A 12,928-nucleotide genomic window follows, 5' to 3' on the forward strand; every position below is an offset into this window, starting at 1 on the left:
ACAACACAATGCAGCAAAGCTATTTATTTTAATTTTATGATACTTTTTGGAAGTAGCTTAACTTTGTTTTGTTGACCTAATAACCTCAGTTGTTTTTTAGGTTGGTAAAAATGTCTAAACATGCTCAGATTGAAGAAAAGCCACAACTTTTTTCCATTTCTGAAGTTCTATGGAAATTGTCCTCATCTTTTGTTGGGCGCAAAGCTCTGGAACAGAGTGCAGGGGGGCTCTGCTGCAGAGATTCGGTTCCTGAGGTTCTTCTTGTGTGGCGAGAGTGATCACACAGTTAATATTCAAAAGGCCGCGTCTGTTGTAAAGAGCCCACTAAATGGAGGTTGACAAAGCGCATCGCACAAACAAAGCCTCCTCCCTAAGTAGGCTGTGTATATAGCACAGAGGGAAGTGAAAAGATGGAGCGGGGGATCATGTATGGCGTCTATAGTGAGGACCTCCTACTCTTCGTCGCCATCATCCCATGAAGTTTAACACTGGATCACACACTCGTCTCTCTTAACGCCGGGCTCATTGAGTTTAATCAAGATCCGGATTATTTTCCTTTGCTGCTTGAATCAGCAGTTCTTTAGCACTTGGAACATGAGAGGTTCTTGCAGGTCTGCACATGCACTCCAAAATAATTATGAACTTGAAACCTCTCGTAAATAGCTTTAATAACAGTATAAATGTCACCCATTATCTCCTTTAATTATTTTCTTCTGTTTGACGCCTTGTAAATGAGGGAAATTGTTTTTACCGTGTTATGAGAAATGATTGTAAGACTTACATGCTGCACATCAAGCAAAGCCTTGCAGATTCCATTCTGCATCACCACACTTAAATGCCCATTTTGCACGTACACACACATACACCCACACACACGTACACAATTACTTCAACCATCTAAACCTAATTATTCTCCTCCTGCTTCTATGTGCCAACCAGTGATGTCACCCACAGAGAGAGTGGGAGAGAAAGAGGGAGGGTCTGTTTGTTGGCTCATCGCCTGGGGGTGTCCATGCTGGCAGGGCCAGAAGAAGGAATGGGAAGTTAAGAGAAGATTAGCCATTGAGAGGTTAGCAAAGTAAGAAAATGAGGGGGGAGACCCCAAGAACCTTGGCTGGCCCTTGTTTTGAAGCTGCAGGATTTAACCAGGCTTTTTTTTTTGCTCACATATCTCCCCCACAACTCCTCTCCGCTCCCTACCTTGGCCCCGATGGGCATTCAGACAACACATTTAAGGCTAAAAGGAAAACACAGAGGAGTTATGAGGGCCAGACCCCAAGAGAACTCCCCCCTGGGATTAACCTAGCTGCTCCGCTCTTCTCAGCATTTCCACAGGCATTCTCCCAGCCCATGCTGAAATCCATTCATCCTCACTAAACTGTTGCATAACAATGCGGGCTACCCTTATTCTCTGGTTCTGAGCTGTTGGTAAAACAAGGGACCCTTGGGCCCCAGGAACTCGTGATCTCAAGTCCCTGCTTGTGTTATTGGGCATCCTTTGGCGGTGGGTAAGTGACTGGATGTTTGGGGCGCAAGTTAATGATTGTCACTTTGTAATCACAAGAACAGACCGTGGAATTGGAATTATAAACTGTATTCGTAAGACACACCTACTTACAAATAGTCAGTTTTTTTTTTCTGGGATATTGCAAACATATGAAAAGAATCCAGAAGAATTGTAGAATTGTAGATGTAACACAGAAGAAAATAAATAAATGAAGCAAAAACATGTTAAATTCAGAAGTGAATTGTTAGACTCACCGGTGTGTATGAGCAGATTTGGTGAATCAGATTATTGAGCTAGACTAAATAGTCTAAACAGGCATTTTTTCTCACCAGACTTATAGATAAGATAGCTGCTAGATAGAAGTACAGTAGATCCTCAGCAGCAAAAAAAAAAAAGACAAGAGTTTCTTCTCGTGTAACCCAGAGTCAAGATGTTGTTTTACAGGGAAACTTCCTTTCCATATTTGAATATGTCAACTTTAATTTCCCATTTTTGTTATTTGCTTCTGTCCTTTGAACCCTACAGGAGGAATGATACCCTTCCCTCAAACGTACATGCCGTAACAAGAAAGAGATGTGGAAAAACTTGCCAACTGCTAATTTTCTCAAAAATTGGAAATGAATGGTTGCAGACAAACAATTTCAAATGCTGCCGTGTTCTTGTTGTGACTTTATGTGATTTTACATTGAGATGACAATATCATATATTTTTAGGGAGAAATACCCCACATATGCAGGGAACAGCATGGAGTTGGAAGCAAAGAGACACTTTTCTAGTTGTTACTAAGTTAAGGAGTGATGACTGTAAGGAAAAACTTCCTTTTGTAGGGCAGAAACCTCAGGCAGACCCTGGCTCCAGGTCATCCTGGGAGGTCCCTCAGGAGTCTAAATTTAACTGCAGCAAAACGAGGTGCCCCGTCTATTCTTTAGCGTTTGGAAATGAGGTTGAATAATGGTTCTACAGGCGAGGAGCGAGATAAGAAAAGGCCCCCGTTCTGCATGGATTCCAACAAGCCTGCACCTTCAGAGCAGAGACATCTGGCGTATCAGCTCTGTTTACCTGACACCTGGTTAATCGGGACAACTGAAAAGCCACAATCGCAGAGTGACTCACTGGTTTCTATGACTGTATTTTTTTTCAGTCTCCATATTTACCTCATCTTCTCACCCAAAGTTATAGATACATTGTTTTCAGTTATATGATACCAATTTCAAATAAACTTCTACAAAAACACAAAGTATTGACTAACATCTCCAGGAAAGTTTAACTTAAAAGATAATGACATGCTTCACATTGAGTATAGGATGGAATACGTGAGCTCCCAGGAACATAGGGCACTAATCAATGTGACTTCCTATATACTGCACATTTATTATGGAAATCACAAAACACAATAAACTGTAACCATGGTGAATAAACAAGCCCAAACAACCTACAGCAGCGTTTGAAGTTGTAATTTTTATCTGATAAACTTGGAAGCTATCGCTGTATCCTTTTGGTACCAGTGTTTGCGCCAAGTTAATTATCTGGAAGCAATCTGAAACCATGTCTTTTTGCTGCACGCCCAGCAGAGATCTATCTCTTTTAATTTATCATCTTTGCAGCAAGTGAGGAAAAGAAGAAAGTTGGCATATGCCTATAAAGTGCTGCTGGGTGAATGAAGTCACCTAAAGCATGACAGACAGCCCTTGTAATCAGTAAAAGCCGTTTTTGTCTGATAAAATCACCAGTTGATCCCAGGGCCGTAATGGGACGGGGTAAGAATGAGGCAGGAATGACTTAATGTAGGTCAGATAAATGGGAAGCCAGCATGTGTCCAGTCCACTCTCTGGATGTCACGTGCAGAATCCTCTTTCCCTTCCGTCCTCCCTGCCACTCTCCGACACAGGGAGATTGCATGTTTGGCAGAGGGAGAAGAGGCCAAACAAAAGGATGAGTGACCAGTGTAGATTTGCAATAGCCAGCTGAGTTATTTGGTCAAAACCCAGTAAAATGGAAGGCCAGGCTGTTGCTAGGCTGTACTGTGAGACAGAGAGAGCACTCTGGCTGAGCTCATTCAAAAGACCTGAGCCGCTGTTTACTCACAGAGATACACCACTTTAGAAGCACTACAGTCACCACCAATTAGTTATTTCCCACTCTGACCTCCTGCCACTTGGTTTTAGCTTTTATTATTCTCACAACCTGCTGAAGAGAGGCTAAAGCATTTTTCAGAGGCTCTGGCTAAAGAAATGTAAACAAAACACACACAAATGTACTGTTTCATGAGTAATATCTGGAAATTTACAAAAAGTAATTTCAATGGGCACTTTTCACCTTTTATTTGAACTTCGGCCTGACTCTCCATCATGTCCACACCCTTTCCAATCGACTCCCATTGTTCACTTTGGTTAACGTAACCTGTACGGTCACTGTGTACTTCCACGGCTTTAGTAAGTGTTTACCTCATGAAATAGAATCAGAAGTCAAAACTTGATTCAACAGTGACATTACTGCCATAAAATGCTCCATAATCTCAAACATTTATGGGAGAAGAAACTACGGATAATCCCGCTCATCTGCTGTCTGATTCATCACAACCTTGTGATCTGAAAAGTTCCGTCTCATCATATTTGCTCGATATTGTCAAAGAGAGTAGGCGGGGGGGGGGGGGGGGGGGGGGGGCGTATGGACATCATGAGTATGGTAACCGAAGGACTGATCTGCAGAGGTTTACATCCAGAGCTAATGACAATGTAAAAAAAAAAAACAGTTCCATTATTTTACTTTTGTTTCCATTCAGGTAACTAATGACTATTTATGTTTTTTGGGGGGGGAGTGGGAATACTTGGTCATGGTCCATTGCGGACACTTTCCACTGCCTCACTAATGTAAATAAAATGATGATTTAGGATTAACAGGTGAAAGGGAACACTTTTGGGGCATTTTAATATATGGGTTTTTATGTTTCTCTCTACAAGAACAAGCAATGTTTGACAACTATTTAAGTAAAGCTTTTCAAACATACATTAGGACATAGTAACCGAAAATCCTGAAAATTCCAGAATTGATTATTAATTGGAATCTTTATTCTGTGCACACAGTAGAAATCCGCATGCAGAAAAAGGTTATCCATTACATTCCCTCCTCACGTGTACGTCACAGCAGCCTGTGGGTCTGTGTTGTGAAAACTCAGGATGGACTCCAAAGGAAACAGACTCCTCAGATTATCTCAGCCCACTCCAAAGCAAAAATGGGAGAAATGTGGCAGGGCTGGAGTGACAGAGACCCCAAAAGAATTAAGCAAAAACAGAGAGAGAAAAAAGAAACCCATTAAGACGTATGTGTTGGGTCCCTGGAGGCCAATGTCTTGTTTGAAGAGCTCCAGGCTTAATCTTCAGAGGCCACAGGTTAGGCTCAGAGGTTATCAGCCATTGTTTGGGGTTAACTACCATTGCCTGGGCAGATTTGTACCTCTACACCTGAATGGATTAACGTGCTTGATGCATTCAGGGCGATGAAAGCAGAGAGCAAATGTTTACCAGCGTCCACGCTCAGGCTTTTTGAGTGCACTTCTGCTGGCAGAGACTGTGGGATTCCCATCACGTACAGCTCTGGGTGTGTCTGTGTGGAGATGGGGTGTGAGAGGAAGCCAGTGGGGGGTAGAGGTGTTGAACCCTGTCATCCTGTTGTTACCGGTCACACTTGCCCGCTGTTCCGCAGAGACTGCAAAGCATTAACATTTGTTCAGACGCTCTGTGAATTTCAACATTGGATGTTCGCGTTGCACTTTAAAGCAAATACGCGGACGAGTTTTGTTCAAATTTTGTTCATGAGCACATACAGCTCGAGTGGATCCACCTGTTGTCTGCTGTTACGCACATACTGCGCGTTACAGCGGCACCGCATTCGTTAAACGCCTCGCTGGCGCTGCCCGGCTGGGCCAGTATCACAGCGCATTCTTAATGGTCTCTCAACTGTGACCTGAGCAAGACGTGTGGAGCAGCAGGAGGAGGAAGAGGGAGAGGTGTTGTAAAAGAGGGAGGATGGCTCTACAAAAATACACAAAGCGTTTCATATCGATGTTCATACTGGACAAAATCCAAAACACATAACGCTTCTCCAACGTGTTTGTTGGCCCGCTTTGTCCCGAGAACGAAACGTGAACAATGTTATATTGTACATACATCAATGGCCACTGACTGACGATTGTTCTCTCTTTTTCAATAACAAATAAAGAAGCAGACTTTATTTATTAATGCACACATTACAATAGATTGACACACAGAAAGCAGGTGCCATCATCAAGGCAGAGTTGTCCGCTCCCGGGGATGGGGATGGGTTTGAAATGTACCAGCAACCATCCAGCTGCCAGTCCACTCTCCAGTAATGGTCTTCAACTGCAAGCAGGACCTCTCCAGCTCCCAGCTCAGTCCACTACATGACTTCTATGTTAAAAAAAACTTCACTCATTTATGTTGCCAAAAGCCGGGGTCAAACTAGGGACCCTTCGATCTTCAGTCTAACGCTCTCCCGGGACACAAGACATGGATCAGACATGTATTTGCACTTGTTGCTCTGTTATTCATCATTGTTGTGCTTCTTACTGCCCAGAAGCTTCTGTGCATCTCCAGCTGACCCACAGAGAGAGTTGAACATGAGACAAGACATTTGTAATGCTTTGCTCCTGCTGCCTCTGTGATTAAGCATAAACAGGGCACGCCTGATTACTTCCATAGGACATGGGAACAATGTGGGAATCAAAGCAGAGGAGGGTGCCAGAATGTGGCACAGCAGAGCTGCGGGGTTCAGTGGCACAGATCTGATACAGAGCCGGTCTCTAATATGACGCTCTTTGAACCAGAGCTGACGCGGAGAGCCCTTTGAAGAACTCTTTAGTGGAGCTGCTTTGGCGTGGTGAAATGGACATATGGACAGCAGACGTATGGAGAGACGCAAATGCCTGTTGATGGCATTTAACCTGTTTGTTATGGATCAAAGCAACATACAGAGGGAGACACACGGGATGAATCGTAATGACGGGTTTGAGACGTCATGTCGATTCTGAGCTTGTTTTCCTCCAGGTGTTTGATACAAGTGCAAAATCAGGGACGTGAACTGCAGCCCCGGCGCTCCTCTGGCCATAATGACACGATGCATGCATAAAAATAGCAGATAAGCTTTAAAGGTACTTATTAGAGCTGACAACAATCATATAGTTCACAGCTGACAGGATAATAGCCCAGGATATTGCAAATTAGAACCATTGGAATAATTTTGTCATGAGCATGTAAAGGATCAGAATCATATTGTGAGGAAAGGCCATCATAATCAATCAGATCGCAGTGTCCTCTTCTGTCACAGGACCTGTATTTTGTAATCCATCTGTGCTTGACTACTTGAGAGTTACTCAGTGTGGGTGGGTGCTTGCAGAGCAGCAATTCTAATTAGAGCCAATTTCAACGTCAACAAAAAGGAACGGTTCACACCTACTACCACAAACCAGGATACTTGAACGACTGGTTGGGTAAGGGCGTCCTCTTTGTCCAACCATAATAATAATAACAGTGACATAACAAAAACGGCAGCAGCAGGACTAATGATATATACGGCGCTGCTTCAGCTACAGCTCAAAATTACACAGGGGTCAAATATAATCATGAAGTGAGCATGGACACACCAGAACAAAAGTAATTTTTCAGGATTCAGTTAACTGTGATAGATTAAGGGTTGCAAGAGAGGGGTAATATGTACACTTAAGCACACTCACGTGTATCACACATCTGCAGAGAAAGTCAGATTTGTCAGGGTGATCAAGCATGCTTCATCATTTCTTATCAGGTGTTGATATATTGTCCTCTCAGTTCGACTCGCCCTGACAACATCCTTCAGATCTTTAATGAGGTTGTGTTTTTTATCTTTTTTCACTTTAAAAAAACACAATAGCCCTTATCTCTGACAAACATGCTCAGTCTCCTCAACCTGAGCCAATAGTAATTTTCTTAATGTGCAACATTTCCCCTCTCGGGAGTGCTGAGCTCTATCTCACCTCTGCACCAGAACCCAGGCCCGAAGGCTATAACGCTAACGTCTGTCTCTGCTGGCTCATTTATAGTTGTTTGGCAGCAACATGAGCCACAATGTTTGCTCACTTTTGACTCACTTCCTCTCTGAACCAACCTCATCATGTTGGTGCTCACCTTATATGGTTAGATTTTTATTTCTGATTGTTTGTACCTTTTTGATATTTTGAGAAGCTGCAAATTTTTTTTTTTTTACATTAGCTTAAATAATCACAGACAAGAGAATGCATGAAAGAACTTCTTCCACCATTTCCTCACAAGTACAACAGTGCTCAAAGCATCAAAGAAGTTGTTTGAGCGACTTTTCCACAACCTTTATACGTTTTTTTGACATTTTTATACTTATATTGCAGATAACAACGTTGCAGAGTCAGAGTGATGTGGGGCCTTTATTTTTTCTGCTCAGGAAACATATTTTCTCTTTTTTTGGGCTTCTGTTGCTTTGCTTACCTTTTATGCAGTAAAGGCAAGAACTGCAAGAACAATTCTCAATATATTATTAATAAAACCATATATTGCCGGTTAAAGACATTGGTCTGACTGACCATCACTCTGAAGTCAAAGGTCACCTCCCCCCACTAACCCTCATTTCTGCATTCACAACCCTTGACCTTTAACCCCTGCTTCCCATGGACAGTCTGATGCTGTCTGCTCTTGGGGCCTGTCTCTTAGGACAGACCTTTAAGGTTAAAGTGCAGAGTAAAACGGAGTCAATAACGGAAGTTAAAATTCTAGTGTGACACCGTAGAACCTCACTCGACGTAAACTGCAAACTCTGAAGATTGCCTGACCTTTGACACAGTTTTACATGCTCATTGTTTTCACTTTTCATTCATACACTGGGCAAACGTTCCCACGATTCCTGTAATTGTTTAGCAGGAGATAACACAGGAACGAGACTGTAATCTGTGTGAGAACAAGTGGCTGATAGAGAGGAAATTCGCCTATATTCTGATTTTTGAGGAGCACATTTTTAGAACGTGGAAACATTCATACATTGCACGTACAGTAACATCAATCAGCAGATTCCACTCCTCTCTGCTCTGTCGGTGGCCTTTGACCCTTACAGTCCTGCTGCCACAGCTGTGTCACAATTCTGCTGAATACAGAATTAGCTTTAATGCTAACCAGATGCATCTTTAACATGATGATTATGCTCTCAGTAAAGTATGACTTCAGAGTACTGTTTACGTCACTGTGTAGGATGCAACAGAGGGACATACACACAATACTAGCTAGTTTTATTTAGGTAAAGTGTATGCAATAACTAGCAAGCTCGCCTGATCAAAAGGTTTCTTTTGAACCCTTTGGGGCGTTTCTCATCAATTTGGTTAACAGGTTCTATTAATCACAGCGTACATGTAAGAACAGCTCCGGCATGAGTCACAACATGTGGCATCTAAAGTGAGACTTGTTTTAGAACCAGCAACAGTCATTAGCTGCAAACTGTTTTCTTCCGTGACATGACATTTTACAAGGAGGTCAAAACACCCAGAGATGGTCAGCTCTGTCATTACAAACTGCCTGTTTATATGAGTGTACAGTGTCTGAGCGCAAAAATGTCTCGGGTGTGTTTTATTGCACCCTGTGAGGGCTTTGGATGTGACGATAGACTGTTACGCCTTTTCCTCCAGAGTCCTCCCTTCCCTGTTCCTTCCACAGCTGTGGTCTGGACCTCTTCTGACCTCGGCTGCACAGGGACGGCACAGCAAAATTGCAAACATTTACCAAAATTATATGAGCATAAACTAAAAAATAAAAAGTGACAGTTTTTTGTATTTAAGCTCCCAGCCGGCATATCGATCCATAGCAAAGCTGCAGTGGAAAGACAATATTTGACAGGAACGTTTCCTCCACATCAAGTGTGCATTGTATCTTGAAATGAGTCCCAGTTTCCCCAATATTTCTTCACGGCTGTGTGTGTGCTATAAACAGGATACCTAGAGAGGAAATGCCCTGGATGGGAAAAGAAAGGCTGACTGAGATTTGGAGCTACAGTAAACTGTTCAAGCCTCTCCAAGAGTAATTAATCGTGCAATTACTGCAGGAAAGGAAAACGTGAACTGTGATGCGTGGAGGGCCAAGTCAACCGACTTAATTGAAGAGAAGCCTAATTAATGACAGCTGGGTGATGCAAGAGGCTCTGATGAAGCGTAATTATCTGAAATATAAACCCACAAGTGTTCAGAACAAAAGGCGGCCACTGCTTCATAGCATTATTAAGGAGCTTACCTCCTCAAAGTTGGTCTAATCCTTTATTGTGGCGTAGTGTGTGGTTACATAACTTGGACTGGCATTAGAAAGACAAAGAGGGAAAGGTTCCCACACAGAGGGAGATCTAATGAGTTGACGTCTGAACTGTCAACCTTGTAATGTGAACAGGTGCCATAGGTACAGTTCAAACGCAACTGACTTCCTCTTGAGCTGCGTATGTGACACCGGCGGGTTCAGGATCATTGGCTTTTAGGTTGAACAGTGGTGCATTGTGCCCCGGGCCCGGTGAAAGGCTGATTTCTACTCTCTGGCAGTGACCTCCGGACAAAGTGTTCACCCCACCATAACTGACTCGCAAGGTACTGTCTATTACGCAACCGAAGGGGCAAAGGGGCTGGGAGAATGGGGTGAGGCTGGTGACGGATGAGCCGGTTTTTTTTCGGGGGGGGGGGGGGGGTGTAGGGGGGGTGATGAAAAAGTATTGACAAAATGAAGGCGTTCTCCAAGAGAATGGGACACGACACACGTCCTGCTTACCCACGGTTGGCTACGGGTCAGCTATGCTGTCACTTTCACCGTAGATCAGAGACATTTAGACAAAATAATACGAGACAAACAAACACAAAAGTAGCAAATGAACAAATGAGCTTCACTTATTTCACAAAAAGACACAGGGGTGTCACGGGCAAATGGCGCTTTTGTTGTCTGGGGGAGGATTCATCTCCACACATGTACATCCACTTAAATCACAGTGTTGAATGCCTATACAGTCGGTAATTATAAGGTTAGCCTCAGGCAGTTTATTTGTGTTCTCCATTTTAGGTTTCTGCCTCCATTTGATCCTAAATAATCAAAGGGATGAGCCACAACATGTGCTCTGTTTACAGTGGAAAAGAAGATAGAGAGCAAGCTCTTGGCTTTATAGACACCCTCAAGTCAGCTGGGTGCCGTGTTTTGAGTTAAAAGAATCAGTGTTTAATGATAACGAGTCAGTGATGCCGTAGAACTAAAGAGAGGACATAGTGAAGATGGGAAAATGCGCATTTCAGTGTAAGAAGGATAAAAAAACATTTGCTGAACACAAAATGTAAGGATCTCAAGCTCTCTGATCTGAAGCTAAGAGTGTGTGTGTGTGTGTGTGTGTGTGTGCGGGGGGGGGGGGGGGGGGGGGGGTGATGGGGGGGGGGGGTGGCGGGGTTGGAACCCAATAACACCAGACACACAAACTGGGGAGTCTCTCCGATAGTTCAGAACAACCAGTCAGCCAGGGGGAGCCTTGTCTAAGCCTTCTCCACCCCAGACATCCCGTCTCTGTGATTGTACACCACTGGATGGCCCCCTCAAGTGGATCTAAATAAGATCTGGGAACGCCGGGATCAGGGGAGTTTTCCATCCAGTGGAGGTTTGATTTCCATGGAAGATTTACTCTTCACCCCGAGAGCGGGAGCGTATATTTGCTGTTATGTACAACAGCATCCAGCACCACTGCAGAGATGGTCGAGCTGGAGGCGGGGGTGGGGGTGGGGGTAGCACAAGTTAGATTTTCCCAGGGGGGGAGAGACAGCAAGACTGCGCAGTGATGAGAGTGTCAGTCACTGTGTACAACTGATAGTGAAGTCTGACAGCAGCTGTCAGGAGAGGTGTCACCAGGTCCTCTGCACTGCAGCTCTGATGAGGCCGAAGCAGAGAAAAAGGAGCTGAAAACGAGAAGGTCGGGGGGGTCAGAGGGAAGTCAGGTGATATGTGTAGACACCCTGACACCCTCGATACAAACGCATGCTCAGGCCTGTCCTATTCTCCATGGCGCTGGTGTGCAAACAGGGAGTTTGTACATTTAATATCCTTTTTTCCGGTACTTTTCCACCTGCAAGGAGCAGCTTTTATAACAGTCCCAGAGAGACGAGTATGAAGGGCGAAATCGAACAGAGAAAAGTTTATAGCGGTGCATTTTTGTGTGCAGCTATTCTGTAAAGACACAACAGGCAACCGCAAAATGTGCAGCTATAAAACGTCAGCTGGCACCGACTGTCTTAAATAAAGAGTGGGAGTGTGAATCAAAGTGTTTGCACCTGATGATTAACCTGGCCGGCAGCTGCAACTCAACAGTGAGGATCCGCTACTGTGAATATCTCATTTTAAAACTATATTGAAGCCCGAGTCAGCGTCACCTCACTGTGTTAGTGTGTCAACGATGATGGTTTACTGGTGCCAGTTATGCAACAGTGAAGATGCTCTTTCTTGAGGGAAGGCCTATATTCTGAGCATCTTTGTTGGCTAACAGGAGGGAAACCTATACTGACAAATATGTACGTTGCTGCAGGCCAGATAGAAGGATGAACAACACACTGTGGTTGGCTCCTTTTCTGCTACGGCATTTATTTAAAGAATAGGTAAAAGGCAGCATATAGAATTATGTTTAATCACGAATATGTAAGTAAAGAATTAGAAATGTGGATAAGGATTTTAGATCATTTGTTAATATTAGGTATTAATAATACTAATAATAGGGGACTGGGTTGAGAAGCGGAGAGGATTAGTTCCAGTTCCGTTGTGGACAAAGTTTGGGAGGTTTTCTGGTAACAAGGGGAGGTGCCAGGACATCATCAGAACACTCCTGATGTAGTCTCAAGCAAGGTAGTGAACTCACAAATGATCACACAGAGCTCTGCATTGATCTGGTGACTGATTCCAGGGTGTACCCTACCCTCTCTAGGCCCATATGCACCTGGGATATCCTCCTGCATCCTCCCTAAAATGGATAAAGCAATAAAAAAAGAAAAAAAAGTTTAAAAAGTCCATTTAGATGAGACATAAACAAGTTGCTTTCATAAATGAGATGGATCATTTGAAATATTTTGCATGCTTCAAGACAACACCCAAAAAATGGTCATTAAAAACAAGAAGGCTCGGTGATCAGTGAGCCAGACATGTGCAAACTAGAGAGATTTCACCCACTCATGTCTCAAAAACTCCTTGTTTGAGCTTATACACTGCAGGACACAAACAATTTTTTTCTGTCAATAGCTGCTGATTGGGACACAGATATCCAACTAACGGACAAATAACTCCCTCTGTGTCCCACTGCTGTCCACACGTGGATTCCAAAACACTCCAAATAATTTAGGCCATCAGATTCGGTTGGATA

This window comes from Takifugu rubripes, chromosome 14 (genome assembly GCF_901000725.2).
Source record: "Takifugu rubripes chromosome 14, fTakRub1.2, whole genome shotgun sequence".
Classification (NCBI taxonomy): Eukaryota; Metazoa; Chordata; class Actinopteri; order Tetraodontiformes; family Tetraodontidae; genus Takifugu; species Takifugu rubripes.